Consider the following 26,534-nt stretch of genomic DNA (forward strand, 5'->3'; position numbering starts at 1 on the left):
CCATACTTGTTGACAGTACCTGCCATTCTACACTACCATACTTGCTGACAGTACCTGCCATTCTACACTACCATACTTGTTGACAGTACCTGCCATCCTACACTACCATACTTGTTGACAGTACCTGCCATCCTACACTACCATACTTGTTGACAGTACCTGCCATCCTACACTACCATACTTGTTGACAGTACCTGCCATCCTACACTACCATACTTGTTGACAGTACCTGCCATCCTACACTACCATACTTGTTGACAGTACCTGCCATCCTACACTACCATACTTGTTGACAGTACCTGCCATCCTACACTACCATACTTGTTGACAGTACCTGCCATCCTACACTACCATACTTGTTGACAGTACCTGCCATCCTACACTACCATACTTGTTGACAGTACCTGCCATCCTACACTACCATACTTGTTGACAGTACCTGCCATCCTACACTACCATACTTGTTGACAGTACCTGCCATCCTACACTACCATACTTGTTGACAGTACCTGCCATCCTACACTACCATACTTGTTGACAGTACCTGCCATCCTACACTACCATACTTGTTGACAGTACCTGCCATCCTACACTACCATACTTGTTGACAGTACCTGCCATCCTACACTACCATACTTGTTGACAGTACCTGCCATCCTACACTACCATACTTGTTGACAGTACCTGCCATCCTACACTACCATACTTGTTGACAGTACCTGCCATCCTACACTACCATACTTGTTGACAGTACCTGCCATCCTACACTACCATACTTGTTGACAGTACCTGCCATCCTACACTACCATACTTGTTGACAGTACCTGCCATCCTACACTACCATACTTGTTGACAGTACCTGCCATCCTACACTACCATACTTGTTGACAGTACCTGCCATCCTACACTACCATACTTGTTGACAGTACCTGCCATCATACACTACCATACTTGTTGTAAAGTAAAAGGACACAAGTGCAACTAATGTGACATTTATTGTGGCAACGTTTCGCTCTCCAGGAGCTTTATCAAGCCATTACAAACAATACATGGACACAGAGGGTATATAAAGGCTCAGAGTGAGGTGAATACTAGTGAGGTACCATTTCGATGTTCACTAGTGGTAGTAGTAGTAGTAGTAGTAATAGTAGTAGTAGTGGTAGTGACAAAAGTAATACAATATGGTAGAGCAATTAATTCGTACATGAGTAAAAGGATATAAAAGCTATTACTTGGGTAACATAAAAATAGGTTGGACAAATATAAACTGGAATGAGGCAGCTTGTTTCAGTGTTCACTCTCTGTGCTTTGTGTAGTATAACAGGAGAGACTATGTGATGGCAGGGTTTACTGTTTTCAGGAGGATTCTTGCTAAGACTTCGGAGATGGTGAAGCTGCCGTTGTTTTGTTTAATTGTATTCGAAACAGCGATCAGTGCTGATTCAAGGCACTTGCGTGTGCGGAAATTATTTTCTTTTATCACTAATTGGGCGTCTCTGAATTTCATAAGATGATTGGTGGAATTTCGGTGTTGTACACAGGCGTTGTTTAAGTTGTCGTTCCTGCATGCGTATATGTGTTCATTGAGGCGGGTGTCGAGGTTTCTTGCTGTTTCACCTACGTAGATCTTGTCACAGCCTCCACAGGGTATAGTGTAAACTCCTGCATTGACTGGTTCGTGGTGCTTGGGTTTTGTCCTGGTTAGATCCTTTATTGAAGTGGTAGAAGCGATGGCGACTCTGGTGTTAGCTTGTGAAAGTACTTTTGAGACGTTTAGTGCAACCTGGCTGTTGGGAAGAATTATAACTTTGTTGGGAGCGGTGTTGATGCGTGGAGAATTGATGATCTGAAGAGCTCTTTTCTTGCAGTCTTTGATGAAAAAAGAAGGAAATTGTAACTCAGTGAATGTTTGGTGAATGTAAGTACATTCCTCGTCAAGAAACTCAGGACTACAAATTCGGTATGCTCTTAGGAAAAACCCGATGATGATGCCTCTTTTGGTCTTGGTATCTTGACTGGAATAGAAGTGTGTAAGATCATTTTTATTGGTGGGTTTCCGATAAACTTGAAATCTTAGGTTGTTGTCTACTTTGTGAATGAGGACGTCGAGGAAAGGTAGCTTGTCATTGGACTCTTCTTCTAGTGTAAACTGGATCGCTGGTTCAACTGCGTTGAGCCTTGCCTGAAGATCCCGTACATCAAAACGTTTTGGAGTTATTACGAGGACATCGTCCACGTAACGCAACCAAGTGACGCTTGAAGGGATGATGTGGGCGAAGTGTTCGGACTCTAGGTGTTCCATGTATAAGTTGGCTAGGACGGCACTTATTGGGGACCCCATTCCCATGCCGTAGGTTTGTTTGTAGAGCTTGTTATTGAAGGAAAAACAGTTGAAGTTAACACAGAGTTCAATCAAGTCAACAAAATCTCCGGGAGGTAAAGGAAGATTAAGGTCCTGGTTGACTTTACGTCGTAGAACCTCGATGGCTTTTTTGGTAGGTACTTTTGTGAAGAGGGAAGTCACATCCAAACTGCTTAGTTTCTTGTTACGGATGGAGAGGTTACGGATGCGGTTGAGAAGGTCGCCTGAGTGTTTAAGATGAGCGGGGCTGATGGTCCCCAGAAGGCAGGAAAGATGTTTGGCAAGAACTCCTGCTAGTTTGTGTGGAGCACTGCCTATTCCTGACGTGATTGGTCTGAGAGGAATATTGTGTTTATGGGCCTTCTGGGGACCATCAGCCCCGCTCATCTTAAACACTCAGGCGACCTTCTCAACCGCATCCGTAACCTCTCCATCCGTAACAAGAAACTAAGCAGTTTGGATGTGACTTCCCTCTTCACAAAAGTACCTACCAAAAAAGCCATCGAGGTTCTACGACGTAAAGTCAACCAGGACCTTAATCTTCCTTTACCTCCCGGAGATTTTGTTGACTTGATTGAACTCTGTGTTAACTTCAACTGTTTTTCCTTCAATAACAAGCTCTACAAACAAACCTACGGCATGGGAATGGGGTCCCCAATAAGTGCCGTCCTAGCCAACTTATACATGGAACACCTAGAGTCCGAACACTTCGCCCACATCATCCCTTCAAGCGTCACTTGGTTGCGTTACGTGGACGATGTCCTCGTAATAACTCCAAAACGTTTTGATGTACGGGATCTTCAGGCAAGGCTCAACGCAGTTGAACCAGCGATCCAGTTTACACTAGAAGAAGAGTCCAATGACAAGCTACCTTTCCTCGACGTCCTCATTCACAAAGTAGACAACAACCTAAGATTTCAAGTTTATCGGAAACCCACCAATAAAAATGATCTTACACACTTCTATTCCAGTCAAGATACCAAGACCAAAAGAGGCATCATCATCGGGTTTTTCCTAAGAGCATACCGAATTTGTAGTCCTGAGTTTCTTGACGAGGAATGTACTTACATTCACCAAACATTCACTGAGTTACAATTTCCTTCTTTTTTCATCAAAGACTGCAAGAAAAGAGCTCTTCAGATCATCAATTCTCCACGCATCAACACCGCTCCCAACAAAGTTATAATTCTTCCCAACAGCCAGGTTGCACTAAACGTCTCAAAAGTACTTTCACAAGCTAACACCAGAGTCGCCATCGCTTCTACCACTTCAATAAAGGATCTAACCAGGACAAAACCCAAGCACCACGAACCAGTCAATGCAGGAGTTTACACTATACCCTGTGGAGGCTGTGACAAGATCTACGTAGGTGAAACAGCAAGAAACCTCGACACCCGCCTCAATGAACACATATACGCATGCAGGAACGACAACTTAAACAACGCCTGTGTACAACACCGAAATTCCACCAATCATCTTATGAAATTCAGAGACGCCCAATTAGTGATAAAAGAAAATAATTTCCGCACACGCAAGTGCCTTGAATCAGCACTGATCGCTGTTTCGAATACAATTAAACAAAACAACGGCAGCTTCACCATCTCCGAAGTCTTAGCAAGAATCCTCCTGAAAACAGTAAACCCTGCCATCACATAGTCTCTCCTGTTATACTACACAAAGCACAGAGAGTGAACACTGAAACAAGCTGCCTCATTCCAGTTTATATTTGTCCAACCTATTTTTATGTTACCCAAGTAATAGCTTTTATATCCTTTTACTCATGTACGAATTAATTGCTCTACCATATTGTATTACTTTTGTCACTACCACTACTACTACTATTACTACTACTACTACTACTACCACTAGTGAACATCGAAATGGTACCTCACTAGTATTCACCTCACTCTGAGCCTTTATATACCCTCTGTGTCCATGTATTGTTTGTAATGGCTTGATAAAGCTCCTGGAGAGCGAAACGTTGCCACAATAAATGTCACATTAGTTGCACTTGTGTCCTTTTACTTTACATATTGTCGGTAATTCTACCAACTTTATTACAACCATACTTGTTGACAGTACCTGCCATCCTACACTACCATACTTGCTGACAGTACCTGCCATCCTACACTACCATACTTGTTGACAGTACCTGCCATCCTACACTACCATACTTGTTGACAGTACCTGCCATCATACACTACCATACTTGTTGACAGTACCTGCCATCCTACACTACCATACTTGCTGACAGTACCTGCCATCCTACACTACCATACTTGTTGACAGTACCTACCATCCTACACTACCATACTTGTTGACAGTACCTGCCATCCTACACTACCATACTTGTTGACAGTACCTGCCATCCTACACTACCATACTTGTTGACAGTACCTGCCATCCTACACTACCATACTTGTTGACAGTACCTGCCATCCTACACTACCATACTTCTTGACAGTACCTGCCATCCTACACTACCATACTTGTTGACAGTACCTGCCATCCTACACTACCATACTTGCTGACAGTACCTGCCATCCTACACTACCATACTTGTTGACAGTACCTACCATCCTACACTACCATACTTGTTGACAGTACCTGCCATCCTACACTACCATACTTGTTGACAGTACCTGCCATCCTACACTACCGTACTTGTTGACAGTACCTGCCATCCTACACTACCATACTTGTTGACAGTACCTGCCATCCTACACTACCATACTTGTTGACAGTACCTGCCATCCTACACTACCATACTTGTTGACAGTACCTGCCATCCTACACTACCATACTTGTTGACAGTACCTGCCATCCTACACTACCATACTTGTTGACAGTACCTGCCATCCTACACTACCATACTTGTTGACAGTACCTGCCATCCTACACTACCATACTTGTTGACAGTACCTGCCATCCTACACTACCATACTTGTTGACAGTACCTGCCATCCTACACTACCATACTTGTTGACAGTACCTGCCATCATACACTATCATACTTGTTGACAGTACCTGCCATTCTACACTACCATACTTGCTGACAGTACCTGCCATTCTACACTACCATACTTGTTGACAGTACCTGCCATCCTACACTTCCATACTTGTTGACAGTACCTGCCATCATACACTACCATACTTGTTGACAGTACCTGCCATTCTACACTACCATACTTGCTGACAGTACCTGCCATTCTACACTACCATACTTGTTGACAGTACCTGCCATCCTACACTACCATACTTGTTGACAGTACCTGCCATCATACACTACCATACTTGTTGACAGTACCTACCATTCTACACTACCATACTTGTTGACAGTACCTGCCATCATACACTACCATACTTGCTGACAGTACCTGCCATCCTACACTACCATACTTGTTGACAGTACCTGCCATCCTACACTACCATACTTGTTGACAGTACCTGTCATCCTACACTACCATACTTGTTGACAGTACCTGCCATCCTACACTACCATACTTGTTGACAGTACCTGCCATCATACACTACCATACTTGTTGACAGTACCTACCATTCTACACTACCATACTTGTTGACAGTACCTGCCATCATACACTACCATACTTGTTGACAGTACCTACCATTCTACACTACCATACTTGTTGACAGTACCTGCCATCCTACACTACCATACTTGTTGACAGTACCTGCCATCATACACTACCATACTTGCTGACAGTACCTGCCATCCTACACTACCATACTTGTTGACAGTACCTGCCATCCTACACTACCATACTTGTTGACAGTACCTGCCATCCTACACTACCATACTTGTTGACAGTACCTGCCATCCTACACTACCATACTTGTTGACAGTACCTGCCATCATACACTACCATACTTGTTGACAGTACCTGCCATCATACACTACCATACTTGTTGACAGTACCTGCCATCCTACACTACCATACTTGTTGACAGTACCTGCCATCCTACACTACCATACTTGTTGACAGTACCTGCCATCCTACACTACCATACTTGTTGACAGTACCTGCCATCCTACACTACCATACTTGTTGACAGTACCTGCCATCCTACACTACCATACTTGTTGACAGTACCTGCCATTCTACACTACCATACTTGTTGACAGTACCTGCCATCCTACACTACTGTACTTGTTGACAGTACCTGCCATCCTACACTACCATACTTGTTGACAGTACCTGCCATTCTACACTGCCATACTTGTCGACAATACCTGCCATATTACACTACTGTACTTGTCGACAATACCTGCCATCCTACACTACTGTACTTGTCGACAATATCTGCCATCCTACACTGCCATACTTGTCGACAATACCTGCCATACTACACTACTGTACTTGTCGACAATACCTGCCATCTTACACTATTGTGCTTGTCGACAATATCTGCCATACTACACTACTGTACTTGTCGACAATACCTGCCATACTACACTACTCTACTTGTCGACAATACCTGCCATACTACACTACTGTACTTGTCGACAATACCTATCATACTATACTACTGTACTTGTCGACAATGCCTGCCATACTACACTACTGTACTTGTCGACAATACCTGCCATCCTACACTATTGTACTTGTCGACAATACCTGCCATACTACACTACTGTACTTGTCGACAATACCTGCCATACTACACTACTGTACTTGTCGACAATACCTATCATACTATACTACTGTACTTGTCGACAATGCCTGCCATACTACACTACTGTACTTGTCGACAATACCTGCCATCCTACACTACTGTACTTGTCGACAATACCTGCCATACTACACCACTGTAGTTGTCGACAATACCTGCCATCCTACACTACCATACTTGTCGACAATACCTGCCATGCTACACTACTGTACTTGTCGACAATACCTGCCATCCTACACTGCTACACTTGTCGACAATATCTGCCATCCTACACTGCTAACCTTGTCGACAATACCTGCCATTCTACACAGCAGATGTTCAACCACCAAACTGGTCCTCATCTGTCAGACAGATGGTGACAGATGACACTGAAATCTCTACTGAAGTTTCCCAGCTCAGGCTGATATATTGCAACACCTTGTTTAGGTTAGTTAAGATTCGTCAGGAAACAGGACAAGTGTTTCCTGACGCGGGTCTTAGTTATATGATGACCCACAGCTGGAGCTTTTGATCATCTGACCGAGGCCTTCTACTGGCTTACCAGTCCACCCTCTTAAAAAAATGACATCCATCTCGCTGGGGCCTCATTCTAGGGTAATACGGCAGGGAAACATAGCTAGGTTTTGATGCCGCTGTGTAACTAGGATACAGAATAGGGTAGCAGCACACTGCTGATGTATCCAGCGTTCTTGACTTAAAAATTCCATCTAATAGAAAATAAAGAACAAAAAAAGGGTACTGTATGGTGACTGGCACAATATACATATACCAACACATAGAAGAGAGAAGTTTACGACGACGTTTCGGTCTGACTTGGAGCATTTACAAGGTCACATTGATTTTGTGAATGGTAAAGTCGGACCGAAACGTCGTCGTAAGCTCCTCTCTCTCTCCTATGTGTGGATACTTGTATATTAATACAAAATATTTGAATTTATCATTCCCATGCTTACATCAGTCCTTCAATAAGCCAGTGGAAGGCCTCGGTCAGATGACCAAAAACTCCAGCTGTGGGTCATCAGGAAACACTTGTCCTGTTTCCTGACGAATCTTACCTAACCTAACCTGATGTCACCCATTATCCATGAGCTACTGTAACTGCAATGGCGTTCAGCATTTCCCCATGAACGTGTACATCTTAGAGCTCTGTACCTCACAGGCTGAATGGTGAAGGTCGAGTGGTGGAGCTCAAAAGCTGACATCAGCACCAGCTACAGCTCCTGGTACTCTCCTCACCTCTCATTGGTTAAGCTGGTTAATTAACCACCACACACGACCTGCCTCGTTGAGCTCCGGTATTGAGCCTGACTGACACGGGCGTTACTGGCTGAATCATCACGTACTGAGTGAGAAATACCAGGATGAGAGAGATATATATACAGATACCGGCGTGAGAGATATATACCCTGTCAGGAAGATTCCTCTCTATCCGTCTCTCTATGTGTGTTACTGTCTCTGTCACACACACACACACACACACACACACACACACACACACACACACACACACACACACACACACACACACAAAGTGCAAGGAGGCAGAGGAAAGGTTTGTTCCCAAGGGAAACAGAAATAATAGGAAGACCAAAACGAGTCCTTGGTTTACCCGAAGGTGTAGGGAGGCAAAAACTAAGTGCAACAGAGAATGGAAAAGGTACAGGAGGCATGGGACCCAGGAAAACAAGGAGATTAGTAGAAGAGCCAGAAACGAGTATGCACAGATAAGGAGGGAGGCCCAGCGACAGTATGAAAACGACATAGCATCGAAAGTCAAATCTGACCCGAAACTGCTGTATAGCCACATTAGGAGGAAGACAACAGTCAAGGACCAGGTGATAAGGCTGAGGAAAGAAGGTGGAGAACTCACAAGAAACGATCAAGAGGTATGTGAGGAGCTCAGCACGAGATTTAAGGAAGTATTTACAGTAGAGACAGGAAGGACTCTGGGGGGACAGACCAGATGGGGACACCAGCAAGGAATACACCAACAAGTGTTGGACGACATACATACAGATGAGGAGGAGGTGAAGAAACTGCTAAGGGACATCGATACCTCAAAGGCAATGGGACCGGACAACATCTCCCCGTGGGTCCTTAGAGAGGGAGCAGATATGTTGTGCGTGCCACTTACCACAATCTTCAACACGTCCCTGGAAACTGGGCAACTACCTGAGGTATGGAAGACGGCAAATGTAGTTCCCATTTTTAAAAAAGGAGACAGAAAAGAGGCACTAAACTATAGACCTGTGTCATTGACGTGTATAGTATGCAAAATTATGGAGAAGATTATCAGGAGGAGAGTGGTGGAGCACCTGGAACGGAACAAGAGTATAAATGCCAACCAGCACGGATTCACGGAAGGCAAATCCTGTGTCACAAACCTTCTGGAGTTTTATGATAAAATAACAGAAGTAAGACACGAGAGAGAGGGGTGGGTTGATTGCATCTTCTTGGGCTGCAAGAAGGCCTTTGACACAGTTCCTCACAAGAGATTAGTGCAGAAGCTAGAGCATCAGGTGCATATAACAGGAAGGGCACTGCAATGGATCAGAGAATACCTGACAGGGAGGCAACAACGAGTCATGGTACGTAATGATGTATCACAGTGGGCACCTGTGACGAGCGGGGTCCCACAGGGGTCGGTCCTAGGACCAGTGCTATTTTTGGTATATGTGAACGACATGATGGAAGGGTTAGACTCAGAAGTGTCCCTGTTTGCAGATGATGTGAAGTTAATGAGGAGAATTAAATCTGATGAGGACCAGGTAGGACTTCAAAGAGACCTGGACAGACTGGACACCTGGTCCAGCAAATGGCTTCTCGAATTTAATCCTGCCAAATGCAAAGTCATGAAGATAGGGGAAGGGCACAGAAGACCACAGACAGAGTATAGGCTAGGTGGCCAAAGACTGCAAACCTCACTCAAGGAGAAAGATCTTGGGGTGAGTATAACACCGAGCATGTCTCCGGAAGCACACATCAATCAGATAACTGCTGCAGCATATGGGCGCCTGGCAAACCTGAGAACAGCATTCCGATACCTTAGTAAGGAATCGTTCAAGACACTGTACACCGTGTATGTCAGGCCCATACTGGAGTATGCAGCACCTGTTTGGAACCCGCACTTGATAAAGCACGTCAAGAAACTAGAGAAAGTACAAAGGTTTGCCACAAGGTTAGTTCCAGAGCTAAGGGGAATGTCCTATGAAGAAAGATTAAGGGAAATCGGCCTGACGACACTGGAGGACAGGAGGGTCAGGGGAGACATGATAACGACATATAAAATACTGCGTGGAATAGACAAGGTGGACAAAGACAGGATGTTCCAGGGAGGGGACACAGAAACAAGAGGCCACAATTGGAAGTTGAAGACACAAATGAGTCAGAGAGATATTAGGAAGTATTTCTTCAGTCATAGAGTTGTAAGGCAGTGGAATAGCCTAGAAAATGACGTAGTGGAGGCAGGAACCATACACAGTTTTAAGACGAGGTTTGATAAAGCTCATGGAGCGGGGAGAGAGAGGGCCCAGTAGCAACCGGTGAAGAGGCGGGGCCAGGAGCTAAGACTCGACCCCTGCAACCACAAATAGGTGAGTACAAATAGGTGAGTACACACACACACACACACACACACACACACACACACACACACACACCAGCCATAGCAGAGTGACACAAATGCTTTTATTTTCGTTATAGTCTATCTACGCAGAGTGTTTACAGCGTGCCATTATAGCATTGCCTATAAACCGCCCCTCACTCTGTAATGAACTCAAATATTTTACATACAGTATAACAAACAAATTTGAACATTCTCCAGTAGTAGGGCTGGTGATGTTATGTTGGAGGTATGTTGATGTAATATACTGAAGTACTGATTATGACGGTATGTGGTGTATGTGGTGGTTCACCTAGCTGTGTTAATGTGGCTACCACTGTACTGAATGTGGCTACCACTGTACTGAATGTGGCTACCATTGTACTGAATGTGGCTACCATTGTACTGAATGTGGCTACCATTGTACTGAATGTGGCTACCACTGTACTGAATGTGGCTACTACTGTAGTGAAAGTGGCTACCACTGTAGTAAATGTGGCTACCACTGTACTGAATGTGGCTACCACTGTACTGAATGTGGCTACTACTGTAGTGAATTTGGCTACCATTGTACTGAATGTGGTTACCATTGTAGTGAATGTGGTTACGACTGTAGTGAATGTGGCTACCATTGTACTGAATGTGGCTACCATTGTAGTGAATGTGGCTACCATTGTAGTGAATGTGGCTACCACTGTAGTGGATCTCTTACTGTAGTGGCGTGTTCGCGAGAGTTGTGTATGTCATCACCTCTGGTTACTTGACTAAACAGTGATCCATGTGTCCCCGGAAATCGAAACCGGGTTTCCTCGATTGGTAACGACTTCTCTGAAGACTGTGTGTGTGTGGGTGTGGTGTGGGTGTGGTGAGCGTGGTCTGGGTGTGGTGGGTGTGGTGTGGGTGTGGTGGGTGTGGTGTGGGTGTGGTGGGTGTGGTGTGGGTGGGGTGTGGGTGTGGTGGGTGAGGTGTGGGTGAAGATGTAGAGGGGAGGGGAGGTCAGTTTACTCGTGGTCTTTTCTAGCTATCACTGACTCTTCTAATCTATTTTAAGTGATTTGCCGGTATGGATCCCGGCCCGGGTCTCTTCCAGCCTGCCGGTATGGATCCCGGCCCGGGTCTCTTCCAGTCTGCCGGTATGGATCCCGGCCCAGGTCTCTTCCAGTCTGCCGGTATGGATCCCGGCCCGGGTCTCTTCCAGTCTGCCGGTATGGATCCCGGCCCGGGTCTCTTCCAGTTTGGTGACCCGGCATTGGCTCCCCTAACACTGACTGAATAACTCACCGTCTTGTTCATTTTATGTTGACTCACGCTGACCAATACTCAGTGCGTTTTAACACTGTCAATAGGATCATGCGTGATTATCAAATGGTATACAATACCGACAGGTTGGTAGATAAGACACATAGGCAACATGACCTCTCAGTGGCTACATTCTCACTACTACTACTCTGCACCTCTCCTTCCGACAGTATTTAAGTCTCAACACTGTCGCTTGATCTTCAGTTAGTTCCAGACTTTGGAACAGAACTTCTCCAGGCTGAGGGACTGACAACCTCAAATCTACGACTTCAAGGGTGATGGACTGATTACATCGTCTTCACATCTCTACTGTTCCCGCCTACTTTCTGTACTCGGCAAAAGAAGCCTACTTTGTAGGCGAAACGTTTCGGAATAAAGTTGCCAAAATGTTGCCTATGTGTCTTATCTACCAGGATCATGCGTAGTGTATACTCGATCCACTGGACTAGTGGTCACACTTGCTACACACCAGGTACACTGGACCAGTGGTCACAGGTACAACACACCAGGTACACTGGACCAGTGGTCACAGGTACTACACACCAAGTACACTGGACCAGTGATCACAGGTACTACACACCAGGTACACTGGACCAGTGGTCACAGGTACTACACACCAGGTACACTGGACCAGTGGTCACAGGTACAACACACCAGGTACACTGGACCAGTAGTCACAGGTACTTCACACCAAGTACACTGGACCAGTGATCACAGGTACTACACACCAGGTACACTGGACCAGTGGTCACAGGTACTACACACCAAGTACACTGGACCAGTGATCACAGGTACTACACACCAGGTACACTGGACCAGTGATCACATGTATTACACACCAAATACACTGGACTAGTGGTCACACTTACTACACACCAGGTACACTGGACCAGTGGTCACAGGTATTACACACCAGGTACACTGGACCAGTGATCACAGTTACTACCCACCAGATACACTGGACCAGTGATCACAGTTACTACCCACCAGATACACTGGACCAGTGATCACAGTTACTACCCACCAGATACACTGGACCAGTAATCACAGTTATTACCCACCAGATACACTGGACCAGTGATCACAGTTACTACCCACCAGATACACTGGACCAGTGATCACAGTTACTACCCACCAGATACACTGGACCAGTAATCACAGTTACTACCCACCAGATACACTGGACCAGTAATCACAGTTACTACCCACCAGATACACTGGACCAGTGATCACAGTTACTACCCACCAGATACACTGGACCAGTGATCACAGTTACTACCCACCAGATACACTGGACCAGTGATCACAGTTACTACCCACCAGATACACTGATAATCATCAGAAGAATCCTTATAGTCATGATTTCACATTAGAAATTCTCATTGTTTATTTCCACAAGTGTACAGACTTATTCTGTGGCAAACATTAGGGCAGGTCTGGAGGACAGAAGCACGCAGTTTAATGGCTGCTACAATGAACAGGAGAATTATGCTGTACCACATCCTTCTGAACTGTTGTATTCTTGACTCTTGCTACTGTTATTTTTACTGTTGTTGTCTGTAGCGTTGTGGCTGCTGTTGAATCATCTGTTATTCTTAATGTTGCTGTTGTTGTCCTCTTGCTCGCCCCTCAATTCAGGGGTATGGATATTTTTTTTTTTTTTTTTTTTTTTAGATTTTGCGACCGAAGTTGCTAGTTTATTGTGCACTGTAGGCCTAGGAAGTAGGCCTCAAGAGGGGTTTACAGGAGTATATCAGGATTTATATCTACACGTTCCGATCGCTTCCGGAATGTTGAATAATGTTGCTACATATTTCTGTTGTCGGAAAGACATTCTATACACATAGGAGAGAGAAACTTATGGCGACGTTTCGGTTCAGACCGAAACGTCGTGGTAAGCTGCTCTCTCCTATGTGGTGGTTATTTGTGTATTGCTACAGTCACGGTATTGTACTTTTATCTTGTCTAAAACACTCTGTTTACAGTGACCGTTTTATTACGACATAGTCCGTGAGTGAACTTTCTCAGGTACATCTCGATCAAGTCCAGTCGTGAGCAAAACGTCGCAATAAAGAAATAATTCCATGTGTAGTTATCATTCAGGGTTATAACTGTGGAGGGTAAGTGAGGTGGAAATACAAGTGATACTGAGTATATCTTTGCTATAGTTAACATTGGGTTCTGGGCAGAGCTTCATAAAGCTCTAACCAGAGCTGAACATTATCTATGATAGAGCTTTGGTCTACACCAATCTCTTCTCTCCCGAGATCTTAACTGCGGAGCTTCAGGTCGATACATCAAACGGGTACATAATCTTTTTGATAAATTAGACACATGTGCAACACTTCGGTATCTTTATTGAGGAAACGTTTCGCCACACAGTGGCTTCATCCGTCATATACAAAGAAGAATGGTGAAGATCAGGAGTTTGAGGTAATCAGTCCCTCAGTCTGGAGTCGATGTAATCAGTCCATCAGTCTTTTATGAGTAATCTAATCTCTGAAATGTACGAAGATGAAGGTCGAGGTTCTGACCAGAGCTTTGGTAAGATGGGGAAGGAAGAAGGATGGGTAAGATGGGGAAGGAAGAAGGATGGGTAAGATGGGGAAGGAAGAAGGATGGGTAAGGATGGAAATTGGGAAAGGGTTGGGAGGGTGGTGAGGAGGTTGGGTTTTTAAAGGTAAGTGACCTAACCACTTTGGCGCAGTTTAAATCAGTGTGTGTGTATGTTGTGTTATTCATAAAAAAGTTGGATTCATAAGATAGGTATACTTCCTGCCCATCAACTGCACACCGCTATACCAGCTGTATACCGGTGTGCCACTGAATTGGAAGTATGCATACTGTTTGCAATTGCTGTTTTTTTTCACGCAAGAAGTCGGTCGTAAGGTTGCAGCTGCAAGTGGTAGTTGCAGGTCGTTTGATGGAGGTTGGTTGCTGGCCTGGAGTTGGTTGGCTAAGCAGTTTTTGAGGTGGTGTCCTGCTGTAGGATGGTTGTAGATGTTACAAGGTGTTATGGGGTTATAGGACCCAACATGTATTTATAAGTAGCAGTTACTCTGGAATACCTAATTATATTGAATTGATGGGGACTTTGCTCTAAATGTCATAAGGGCTGATCACTTTTATGACTGAGAGGCAGCTGGGTCAAGCCTTTCTCTCAATATAATAGGTTATACTATAGACACACAAACACACAATTTAAATAAGTAGTTTATAAAGTTGTATTTCTTTTGTAAAAGTAAAATTAAAGGGTGGTAGAATTGTGGTAACTGGAGAATTGTGCTTGGCAACAGTTTTTTGTTTTGGTGGGAGGAGCTTAGCTAGGCTCCTCCCTCTCCCTCTCTCTCTCTCTCTGTTGCTGGCCTTCAACCTGGAAGGATCTCTGGGTCCTTCTTCTATCTTCTCTTGGGGCATTATGTGTGCTCCAGGGGTGAGTTTTTATAACTTAAGTTGTGGCCACCATACCCAGGGTGACTAAAAAGTGTCAAAACACTGGTTAGCCCAGAGTTAGTCAAGAAGAGAGAAGGACAAGGTTAATGAGATACACAATGTGGGAGAACAGCTATGGAGTGTGTAGAGTGTGTAGATTTTTGTTTTGAAAATGTGAGGCTGTGATTGTATCTTCTGTACATATCTATTTAGAATACAGTTATATTTTTATAGTAGTAGTTTAAATAACCTGTGAGGAGGGCTGGTGAGAGGATATCAGAGACACTCAAGATGATCAGCCATGATGTAAGTATTACCCCTAGACAGATAAGGCCATTAAGTAAAAGCTACCCCACACTAGAACATGTAGTGAGAACCTTACTATCAAAGTAATAAGGGACAAACCAACGTAACACAAGGTTAGTTGTAAGATGTTGATTGACAGAAGTGGGTCACCCAAAATTGGGGAGCGTTAATCCATATTATTGGATGTAGAATGGTTCTGGTGGTATCCATTCTTCTAATTCTTCTGGGAGGTCACTCAGTCTTCTTGGTCAAGGGGAGTTCTCCTTGTGGATGAAGCGTCGGACACTTTGTTGGAGGGTCATTTTTCGGGATCTGTGGGGAAGGGGGAGTTGTTGATGGTGTAGTCGGTCGTATTTGATGGTTGGGGAGGGTTCTCTCTGTCGGGTACATGGAGTTCCTACATGTCATATAGTTGTCTCTTCTTTAGTTTGTCTACCCCGACATTAATTGCAGTCATTCTCTGTTGTGTGTGTAGGTCTTCCGTTCTGATTCTGTCTCTGAATCTGGTGCCAGTGATAAAGCGGAGGGCTCTGTTCTGGACTCTTTGGAGTTTTAGCATGTTGGTTTTAGTTGTTAGTGACATGGGTACGCAAGGGTATTCTAGTAGAGGTCTGATCATCATCTTGTACAGGTGTTTCTTGATGTGGGAGGGAGCTGCATTGAATCGGAAAAGTTGGCCGAGGCGGGCTTTTGCTTAGTTCACTTTTTTGGTTATGTGGGATGTGGAGTTGAGTAATCTGTCGATCTCGTACTCTAGGATCATGTTTGGATTTCTGATAGCGATTCGTGTACCTCTGATGGAAATGCCCCCTTTGTCTTCTATGGTTGATGCTAAACAACCGATGGTGCTGATGAGGACTTTATCTGGGTTGGATGTGATTCTCCATTTTTTCTCCCACTTAGCTGTTCTCCGTAGTTCTTCGTTCATTTTCTGTATTGCTCTCCTAAGTTTGTTTGCACCAGAGATGGGGGTTAAAGAGACTACATGGATAACATCGTCTGCAAATTGGGTGATGATGGTATCATTGTGTTCAAGTTGGGGGAGGTCGTTGACATATATATTTAAGAGTATAGGGCTAAGGCAAGAGCCTGGTGGTACTCCAGGTGTCGGCGTGAGGGGTGCTGCTGCCGTACCATGGAAGGTGGGAATGATACTTCTACCTGTTAAGAAGTTGTATATGAGCCTGAGAAAGGTCCACTTGTCATCTGGAAGGTCTGCAAGCATGAAAAAGAGTCCATTGTGCCACAGGCTGTACCTAATTGCAGTCAGGGCCAGGTTCCCTTGCTTCCTCAGGCTGGCCACGCCATCAAAGATGATATTTATTGCATGTTGTGTGCTGCGGTGGGACCTGAAGCCGAACTGCTTTTCGAAGACTTTGCCCGTGACTTCGAGTAAGGAGATGGACCTATAGTTCTCGGGGCTTCGGTTGTCTTTGTTGGGTTTTGCGATGAAAGGTAGATACTTGAAAGTTGAAAGATGAACATCCCAGTGGAAATGCATGCTGAGAACGGATGTAAATACGAACAAATGGTCACACTTAGAGGAAAAATTTGAGGCACATAGGGAAAAAAGTGTTTGAAGCACATAGGGAAAAAAAGTCTTTGAAGCACATAGAGGAAAAATCTTTGAAGCGCTAAGGAAAAAAGTCTTTGAAGCACATAGAGGAAAAATCTTTGAAGCATACAGACAAAAAGTCTTAGAAGCACATAGAGAAAAAGTCTTTGAAGCAAATAGGGAAAAAATTCTTTGAAGCACATAGAGGAAAAGACTTTGATGCAATTTCATGTAGTAGAGACGGAAGGAAGTCAGCGACGACGCACAGTGGATTAAGGGAAAGTCTCAAGCGGTTGTCAGAGTGCAGGTTATGTGACAGCAAGGTTAATGGTCTTATTAAGGAAATAAGTGGTACAGGAGGAGACACTGGGATACATGAGAAGGTTAGTGCTGCAGTATGACTAAATATGTGTGGTTTATCACGTTGACATAGTTGGTAATAATTGTGTTGACGTGGTGGATAGTGGTGTCTTAAGTGGTAGTGTTGACGTAGTGGATAGTGGTATCTTAAGTGGTAGTGTTGACGTGGTGGATAGTGGTGTCTTAAGTGGTAGTGTTGACGTGGTGGAAAGTGGTGTCTTAAGTGGTAGTGTTGACGTGGTGGAAAGTGGTGTCTTAAGTGGTAGTGTTGACGTGGTGGATAGTGGTGTCTTAAGTGGTAGTGTTGACGTGGTGGATAGTGGTGTCTTAAGTGGTAGTGTTGACGTGGTGGAAAGTGGTGTCTTAAGTGGTAGTGTTGACGTGGTGGATAGTGGTATCTTAAGTCGTAGTGTTGACGTGGTGGATAGTGGTGTCTTAAGTGGTAGTGTTGACGTGGTGGAAAGTGGTGTCTTAAGTGGTAGTGTTGACGTGGTGGATAGTGGTATCTTAAGTCGTAGTGTTGACGTGGTGGATAGTGGTGTCTTAAGTGGTAGTGTTGACGTGGTGGAAAGTGGTGTCTTAAGTGGTAGTGTTGACGTAGTGGATAGTGGTATCTTAAGTCGTAGTGTTGACGTGGTGGATAGTGGTGTCTTAAGTGGTAGTGTTGACGTGGTGGAAAGTGGTGTCTTAAGTGGTAGTGTTGACGTGGCGGATAACGGTGCCTTAAGTGGTAGTGCTGACGTGGTGGAAAGTGGTGTCTTAAGTGGTAGTGTTGACGTGGTGGATAGTGGTGTCTTAAGTGGTAGTATTGACGTGGTGGAAAGTGGTGTCTTAAGTGGTAGTGTTGACGTAGTGGATAGTGGTATCTTAAGTGGTAGTGTTGACGTGGTGGATAGTGGTGTCTTAAGTGGTAGTGTTGACGTAGTGGATAGTGGTATCTTAAGTGGTAGTGTTGACGTGGTGGATAGTGGTGTCTTAAGTGGTAGTGTTAACAAGGTGGATAGTCCTCCCTTAAGTGGTAGTGTTGACGTAGTGGATAGTGGTATCTTAAGTGGCAGTGTTGACGTGGTGGATAGTGGTGTCTTAAGTGGCAGTGTTGACTTGGTGAATAATGGTATCTTAAGTGGTAGTGCTGACGTGGTGTATAGTGGTATCTTAAGTGGTAGTGCTGACGTGGTGGATAATCCTGTCTTAAGTGGTAGTGTTGACGAGGTGGATAGTGGTATCTTAAGTGGTAGTGCTGACGTGGTGGATAATCCTGTCTTAAGTGGTAGTGTTGACGAGGTGGATAGTGGTATCTTAAGTGGTAGTGCTGACGTGGTGGATAATCCTGTCTTAAGTGGTAGTGTTGACGTGGTGGATAGTGGTGTCTTAAGTGATAGTGTTGACGAGGTGGATAGTGGTGTCTTAAGTGGTAGAGTTGACGTGTGATAAATGGTTTAAAACCGACAAGTTGAAGATTGAGACACTTACGTATCATATGGGAATCTTTATTGAAGAAACGTTTCGCCACACAGTGACTTCATCAGTCCAATACAAATCAGGAAGGTGTAAGGAGAGGAGTTGGGGTAACGAGTCCTTCAGCTTGGAGTCGATGTGTCATGTCCATCAATCGTATAGAAAGTACAGCATAGGGCCGTAGAAGCGGCATATATGCTGTAGTCAGGTGAGGCGAAGCAAGAGGCGGGGTCATAGTGGTACCATCCACTAGTCGAAGTAGGTCTTCGACTGAAGGTTGGACAAGTGTAGACGAATTCTTTGTATCAAGATTCCATAATGTTACAGTGTCTGACAGATGTCATGAATGTCTCAATCTTCAACTTGTCGGTTTTAAACCATTCATCACATCTGTCAGACACTGCAACATCATGGGATCTTGGTACAAAGAATTCTTCAACACTTGTCCAACCTTTGGACGAAGACCTACTTACACTAGTGGATGGTCCTACCACTATGACCCCGCCTCCTCCTGCTTCGCCTCACATGACTACAGTACATATGCCACTTCTATGGCCCTATGTTGTACTTTCTACAAGATTGATGGACTGAACACATCGACTCCAGTCTGAGGGACTGATTACCACAAACTCCTCCTCTCCTTATACCTTCCTGATTTGTATTGGACTGTGTGGCGAAAAGTTTCTTAAGTAAAGATTCCCATATGTTGCACAAGTGTCTCAATCTTCAGTGTTGACGTGGTGGATAGTGGTGTCTTAACTGGTAGTGTTTACCTGGTGGATAGTGGTATCTTAAGTGGTACTGTTGGCGAGGTGGATAGTGGTATCTTAAGTGGCAATGTTAAAGTGGTGGATAGTGGTGTCGTAAGTGGTAGTGTTGACGTGGTGTATAGCGGTGTCGTAAGGGGTAGTGTTGACGTGGTGGATAGTGGTGTCGTAATTGGTGGTACAACGTTCATTTACCTTACGTTATTCCCAACGTCAGTTGCTGAAAAATTCCTCTAAATTTGCAACATGCCACAGTGTCAGAGAGAGAGAGAGAGAGAGAGAGAGAGAGAGAGAGAGAGAGAGAGAGAGAGAGAGAGAGAGAGAGAGAGAGAGAGAGAGAGAGAGAGAGATGCAGCTGATTGCATCTCTGGTAATTAATCTCAGATCGTAGATTATAAAGGAATATTTTTGTACTTTTATCCATCATAACATGGAATTACACTGAAGGTCGTGTTACCACAGTGTTTAGTGAAGGTTGTGTTACCACAGTGTTTAGTGAAGGTTGTGTTACCACAGTGTTTAGTGAAGGTTGTGTTACCACAGTGTTTACTGAAGGTTGTATTACCACAGTGTTTACTGAAGGTTGTATTACCACAGTGTTTACTGAAGGTTGTGTTACCACAGTGTTTACTGAAGGTTGTATTACCACAGTGTTTACTGAAGGTTGTATTACCACAGTGTTTACTGAAGGTTGTATTACCACAGTGTTTACTGAAGGTTGTGTTACCACAGTGTTTACTGAAGGTTGTGTTACCACAGTGTTTACTGAAGGTTGTGTTACCACAGTGTTTACTGAAGGTTGTGTTACCACAGTGTTTACTGAAGGTTGTATTACCACAGTGTTTACTGAAGGTTGTGTTACCACAGTGTTTACTGAAGGTTGTGTTACCACAGTGTTTACTGAAGGTTGTGTTACCACAGTGTTTACTGAAGGTTGTGTTACCACAGTGTTTACTGAAGGTTGTGTTACCACAGTGTTTACTGAAGGTTGTGTTACCACAGTGTTTACTGAAGGTTGTGTTACCACAGTGTTTACTGAAGGTTGTGTTACAACAGTGTTTACTGAAGGTTGTGTTACCACAGTGTTTACTGAAGGTTGTGTTACCACAGTGTTTACTGAAGGTTGTGTTACCACAGTGTTTACTGAAGGTTGTGTTACCACAGTGTTTACTGAAGGTTGTGTTACCACAGTGTTTACTGAAGGTTGTGTTACCACAGTGTTTACTGAAGGTTGTGTTACCACAGTGTTTACTGAAGGTTGTGTTACCACAGTGTTTACTGAAGGTTGTGTTACCACAGTGTTTACTGAAGGTTGTGTTACCACAGTGTTTACTGAAGGTTGTATTACCACAGTGTTTACTGAAGGTTGTGTTACCACAGTGTTTACTGAAGGTTGTGTTACCACAGTGTTTACTGAAGGTTGTGTTACCACAGTGTTTACTGAAGGTTGTGTTACCACAGTGTTTACTGAAGGTTGTGTTACCACAGTGTTTACTGAAGGTTGTGTTACCACAGTGTTTACTGAAGGTTGTGTTACCACAGTGTTTACTGAAGGTTGTGTTACCACAGTGTTTACTGAAGGTTGTGTTACCACAGTGTTTACTGAAGGTTGTGTTACCACAGTGTTTACTGAAGGTTGTGTTACCACAGTGTTTACTGAAGGTTGTGTTACCACAGTGTTTACTGAAGGTTGTGTTACCACAGTGTTTACTGAAGGTTGTGTTACCACAGTGTTTACTGAAGGTTGTGTTACCACAGTGTTTACTGAAGGTTGTGTTACCACAGTGTTTACTGAAGGTTGTGTTACCACAGTGTTTACTGAAGGTTGTGTTACCACAGTGTTTACTGAAGGTTGTGTTACCACAGTGTTTACTGAAGGTTGTGTTACCACAGTGTTTACTGAAGGTTGTGTTACCACAGTGTTTACTGAAGGTTGTGTTACCACAGTGTTTACTGAAGGTTGTGTTACCACAGTGTTTACTGAAGGTTGTGTTACCACAGTGTTTACTGAAGGTTGTGTTACCACAGTGTTTACTGAAGGTTGTGTTACCACAGTGTTTACTGAAGGTTGTGTTACCACAGTGTTTACTGAAGGTTGTGTTACCACAGTGTTTACTGAAGGTTGTGTTACCACAGTGTTTACTGAAGGTTGTGTTACCACAGTGTTTACTGAAGGTTGTGTTACCACAGTGTTTACTGAAGGTTGTGTTACCACAGTGTTTACTGAAGGTTGTGTTACCACAGTGTTTACTGAAGGTTGTGTTACCACAGTGTTTACTGAAGGTTGTGTTACCACAGTGTTTACTGAAGGTTGTGTTACCACAGTGTTTACTGAAGGTTGTGTTACCACAGTGTTTACTGAAGGTTGTGTTACCACAGTGTTTACTGAAGGTTGTGTTACCACAGTGTTTACTGAAGGTTGTGTTACCACAGTGTTTACTGAAGGTTGTGTTACCACAGTGTTTACTGAAGGTTGTGTTACCACAGTGTTTACTGAAGGTTGTGTTACCACAGTGTTTACTGAAGGTTGTGTTACCACAGTGTTTACTGAAGGTTGTGTTACCACAGTGTTTACTGAAGGTTGTGTTACCACAGTGTTTACTGAAGGTTGTGTTACCACAGTGTTTACTGAAGGTTGTGTTACCACAGTGTTTACTGAAGGTTGTGTTACCACAGTGTTTACTGAAGGTTGTGTTACCACAGTGTTTACTGAAGGTTGTGTTACCACAGTGTTTACTGAAGGTTGTGTTACCACAGTGTTTACTGAAGGTTGTGTTACCACAGTGTTTACTGAAGGTTGTGTTACCACAGTGTTTACTGAAGGTTGTGTTACCACAGTGTTTACTGAAGGTTGTGTTACCACAGTGTTTACTGAAGGTTGTGTTACCACAGTGTTTACTGAAGGTTGTGTTACCACAGTGTTTACTGAAGGTTGTGTTACCACAGTGTTTACTGAAGGTTGTGTTACCACAGTGTTTACTGAAGGTTGTGTTACCACAGTGTTTACTGAAGGTTGTGTTACCACAGTGTTTACTGAAGGTTGTGTTACCACAGTGTTTACTGAAGGTTGTGTTACCACAGTGTTTACTGAAGGTTGTGTTACCACAGTGTTTACTGAAGGTTGTGTTACCACAGTGTTTACTGAAGGTTGTGTTACCACAGTGTTTACTGAAGGTTGTGTTACCACAGTGTTTACTGAAGGTTGTGTTACCACAGTGTTTACTGAAGGTTGTGTTACCACAGTGTTTACTGAAGGTTGTGTTACCACAGTGTTTACTGAAGGTTGTGTTACCACAGTGTTTACTGAAGGTTGTGTTACCACAGTGTTTACTGAAGGTTGTGTTACCACAGTGTTTACTGAAGGTTGTGTTACCACAGTGTTTACTGAAGGTTGTGTTACCACAGTGTTTACTGAAGGTTGTGTTACCACAGTGTTTACTGAAGGTTGTGTTACCACAGTGTTTACTGAAGGTTGTGTTACCACAGTGTTTACTGAAGGTTGTGTTACCACAGTGTTTACTGAAGGTTGTGTTACCACAGTGTTTACTGAAGGTTGTGTTACCACAGTGTTTACTGAAGGTTGTGTTACCACAGTGTTTACTGAAGGTTGTGTTACCACAGTGTTTACTGAAGGTTGTGTTACCACAGTGTTTACTGAAGGTTGTGTTACCACAGTGTTTACTGAAGGTTGTGTTACCACAGTGTTTACTGAAGGTTGTGTTACCACAGTGTTTACTGAAGGTTGTGTTACCACAGTGTTTACTGAAGGTTGTGTTACCACAGTGTTTACTGAAGGTTGTGTTACCACAGTGTTTACTGAAGGTTGTGTTACCACAGTGTTTACTGAAGGTTGTGTTACCACAGTGTTTACTGAAGGTTGTGTTACCACAGTGTTTACTGAAGGTTGTGTTACCACAGTGTTTACTGAAGGTTGTGTTACCACAGTGTTTACTGAAGGTTGTGTTACCACAGTGTTTACTGAAGGTTGTGTTACCACAGTGTTTACTGAAGGTTGTGTTACCACAGTGTTTACTGAAGGTTGTGTTACCACAGTGTTTACTGAAGGTTGTGTTACCACAGTGTGTTACCACAGTGTTTACTGAAGGTTGTGTTACCACAGTGTTTACTGAAGGTTGTGTTACCACAGTGTTTACTGAAGGTTGTGTTACCACAGTGTTTACTGAAGGTTGTGTTACCACAGTGTTTACTGAAGGTTGTGTTACCACAGTGTTTACTGAAGGTTGTGTTACCACAGTGTTTACTGAAGGTTGTTTACTGAAGGTTGTGTTACCACAGTGTTTACTGAAGGTTGTGTTACCACAGTGTTTACTGAAGGTTGTGTTACCACAGTGTTTACTGAAGGTTGTGTTACCACAGTGTTTACTGAAGGTTGTGTTACCACAGTGTTTACTGAAGGTTGTGTTACCACAGTTTACTGAAGGTTGTGTTACCACAGTGTTTACTGAAGGTTGTGTTACCACAGTGTTTACTGAAGGTTGTATTACCACAGTGTTTACTGAAGGTTGTGTTACCACAGTGTTTACTGAAGGTTGTGTTACCACAGTGTTTACTGAAGGTTGTGTTACCACAGTGTTTACTGAAGGTTGTGTTACCACAGTGTTTACTGAAGGTTGTGTTACCACAGTGTTTACTGAAGGTTGTGTTACCACAGTGTTTACTGAAGGTTGTGTTACCACAGTGTTTACTGAAGGTTGTGTTACCACAGTGTTTACTGAAGGTTGTATTACCACAGTGTTTACTGAAGGTTGTGTTACCACAGTGTTTACTGAAGGTTGTGTTACCACAGTGTTTACTGAAGGTTGTGTTACCACAGTGTTTACTGAAGGTTGTGTTACCACAGTGTTTACTGAAGGTTGTGTTACCACAGTGTTTACTGAAGGTTGTGTTACCACAGTGTTTACTGAAGGTTGTGTTACCACAGTGTTTACTGAAGGTTGTGTTACCACAGTGTTTACTGAAGGTTGTGTTACCACAGTGTTTACTGAAGGTTGTGTTACCACAGTGTTTACTGAAGGTTGTGTTACCACAGTGTTTACTGAAGGTTGTGTTACCACAGTGTTTACTGAAGGTTGTGTTACCACAGTGTTTACTGAAGGTTGTGTTACCACAGTGTTTACTGAAGGTTGTGTTACCACAGTGTTTACTGAAGGTTGTGTTACCACAGTGTTTACTGAAGGTTGTGTTACCACAGTGTTTACTGAAGGTTGTGTTACCACAGTGTTTACTGAAGGTTGTGTTACCACAGTGTTTACTGAAGGTTGTGTTACCACAGTGTTTACTGAAGGTTGTGTTACCACAGTGTTTACTGAAGGTTGTGTTACCACAGTGTTTACTGAAGGTTGTGTTACCACAGTGTTTACTGAAGGTTGTGTTACCACAGTGTTTACTGAAGGTTGTGTTACCACAGTGTTTACTGAAGGTTGTGTTACCACAGTGTTTACTGAAGGTTGTGTTACCACAGTGTTTACTGAAGGTTGTGTTACCACAGTGTTTACTGAAGGTTGTGTTACCACAGTGTTTACTGAAGGTTGTGTTACCACAGTGTTTACTGAAGGTTGTGTTACCACAGTGTTTACTGAAGGTTGTGTTACCACAGTGTTTACTGAAGGTTGTGTTACCACAGTGTTTACTGAAGGTTGTGTTACCACAGTGTTTACTGAAGGTTGTGTTACCACAGTGTTTACTGAAGGTTGTGTTACCACAGTGTTTACTGAAGGTTGTGTTACCACAGTGTTTACTGAAGGTTGTGTTACCACAGTGTTTACTGAAGGTTGTGTTACCACAGTGTTTACTGAAGGTTGTGTTACCACAGTGTTTACTGAAGGTTGTGTTACCACAGTGTTTACTGAAGGTTGTGTTACCACAGTGTTTACTGAAGGTTGTGTTACCACAGTGTTTACTGAAGGTTGTGTTACCACAGTGTTTACTGAAGGTTGTGTTACCACAGTGTTTACTGAAGGTTGTGTTACCACAGTGTTTACTGAAGGTTGTGTTACCACAGTGTTTACTGAAGGTTGTGTTACCACAGTGTTTACTGAAGGTTGTGTTACCACAGTGTTTACTGAAGGTTGTGTTACCACAGTGTTTACTGAAGGTTGTGTTACCACAGTGTTTACTGAAGGTTGTGTTACCACAGTGTTTACTGAAGGTTGTGTTACCACAGTGTTTCGCTCACTCACTCTAGTCGAATTCTTCACTAACTGATTTTTTTACGTTTAATGAACTAAGAGTATTCTGTATCATTCTCATTGTACATCATTCTTGCTGTACATCATTCTCATTGTACATTATTCTTATTGTTCCTTAAAGTGACGCTACTTAATCGATTTTAAAGAAATACTTTTCCTTGTAGTGTGACTTAGCATCATGTTTAGTGTACCGTAAGTCACAGTTTTATGAGGGAAGTTAAAACATTACTTATTGAGGAGAGTTACTATGAGAGGTGAGGCCAGCCTCATGCTGCTCCTCCTTCACTATGAGAGGTGAGGCCAGCCTCATGCTGCTTCTTCTTCACTATGAGAGGTGAGGCCAGCCTCATGCTGCTCCTTCTTCACTATGAGAGGTGAGGCCAGCCTCATGCTGCTTCTTCTTCACTATGAGAGGTGAGGCCAGCCTCATGCTGCTCCTTCTTCACTATGAGAGGTGAGGCCAGCCTCATGCTGCTCCTTCTTCACTATGAGA

Source organism: Cherax quadricarinatus, chromosome 45 (genome assembly GCF_038502225.1).
Source record: "Cherax quadricarinatus isolate ZL_2023a chromosome 45, ASM3850222v1, whole genome shotgun sequence".
In the NCBI taxonomy this organism is placed as follows: Eukaryota; Metazoa; Arthropoda; class Malacostraca; order Decapoda; family Parastacidae; genus Cherax; species Cherax quadricarinatus.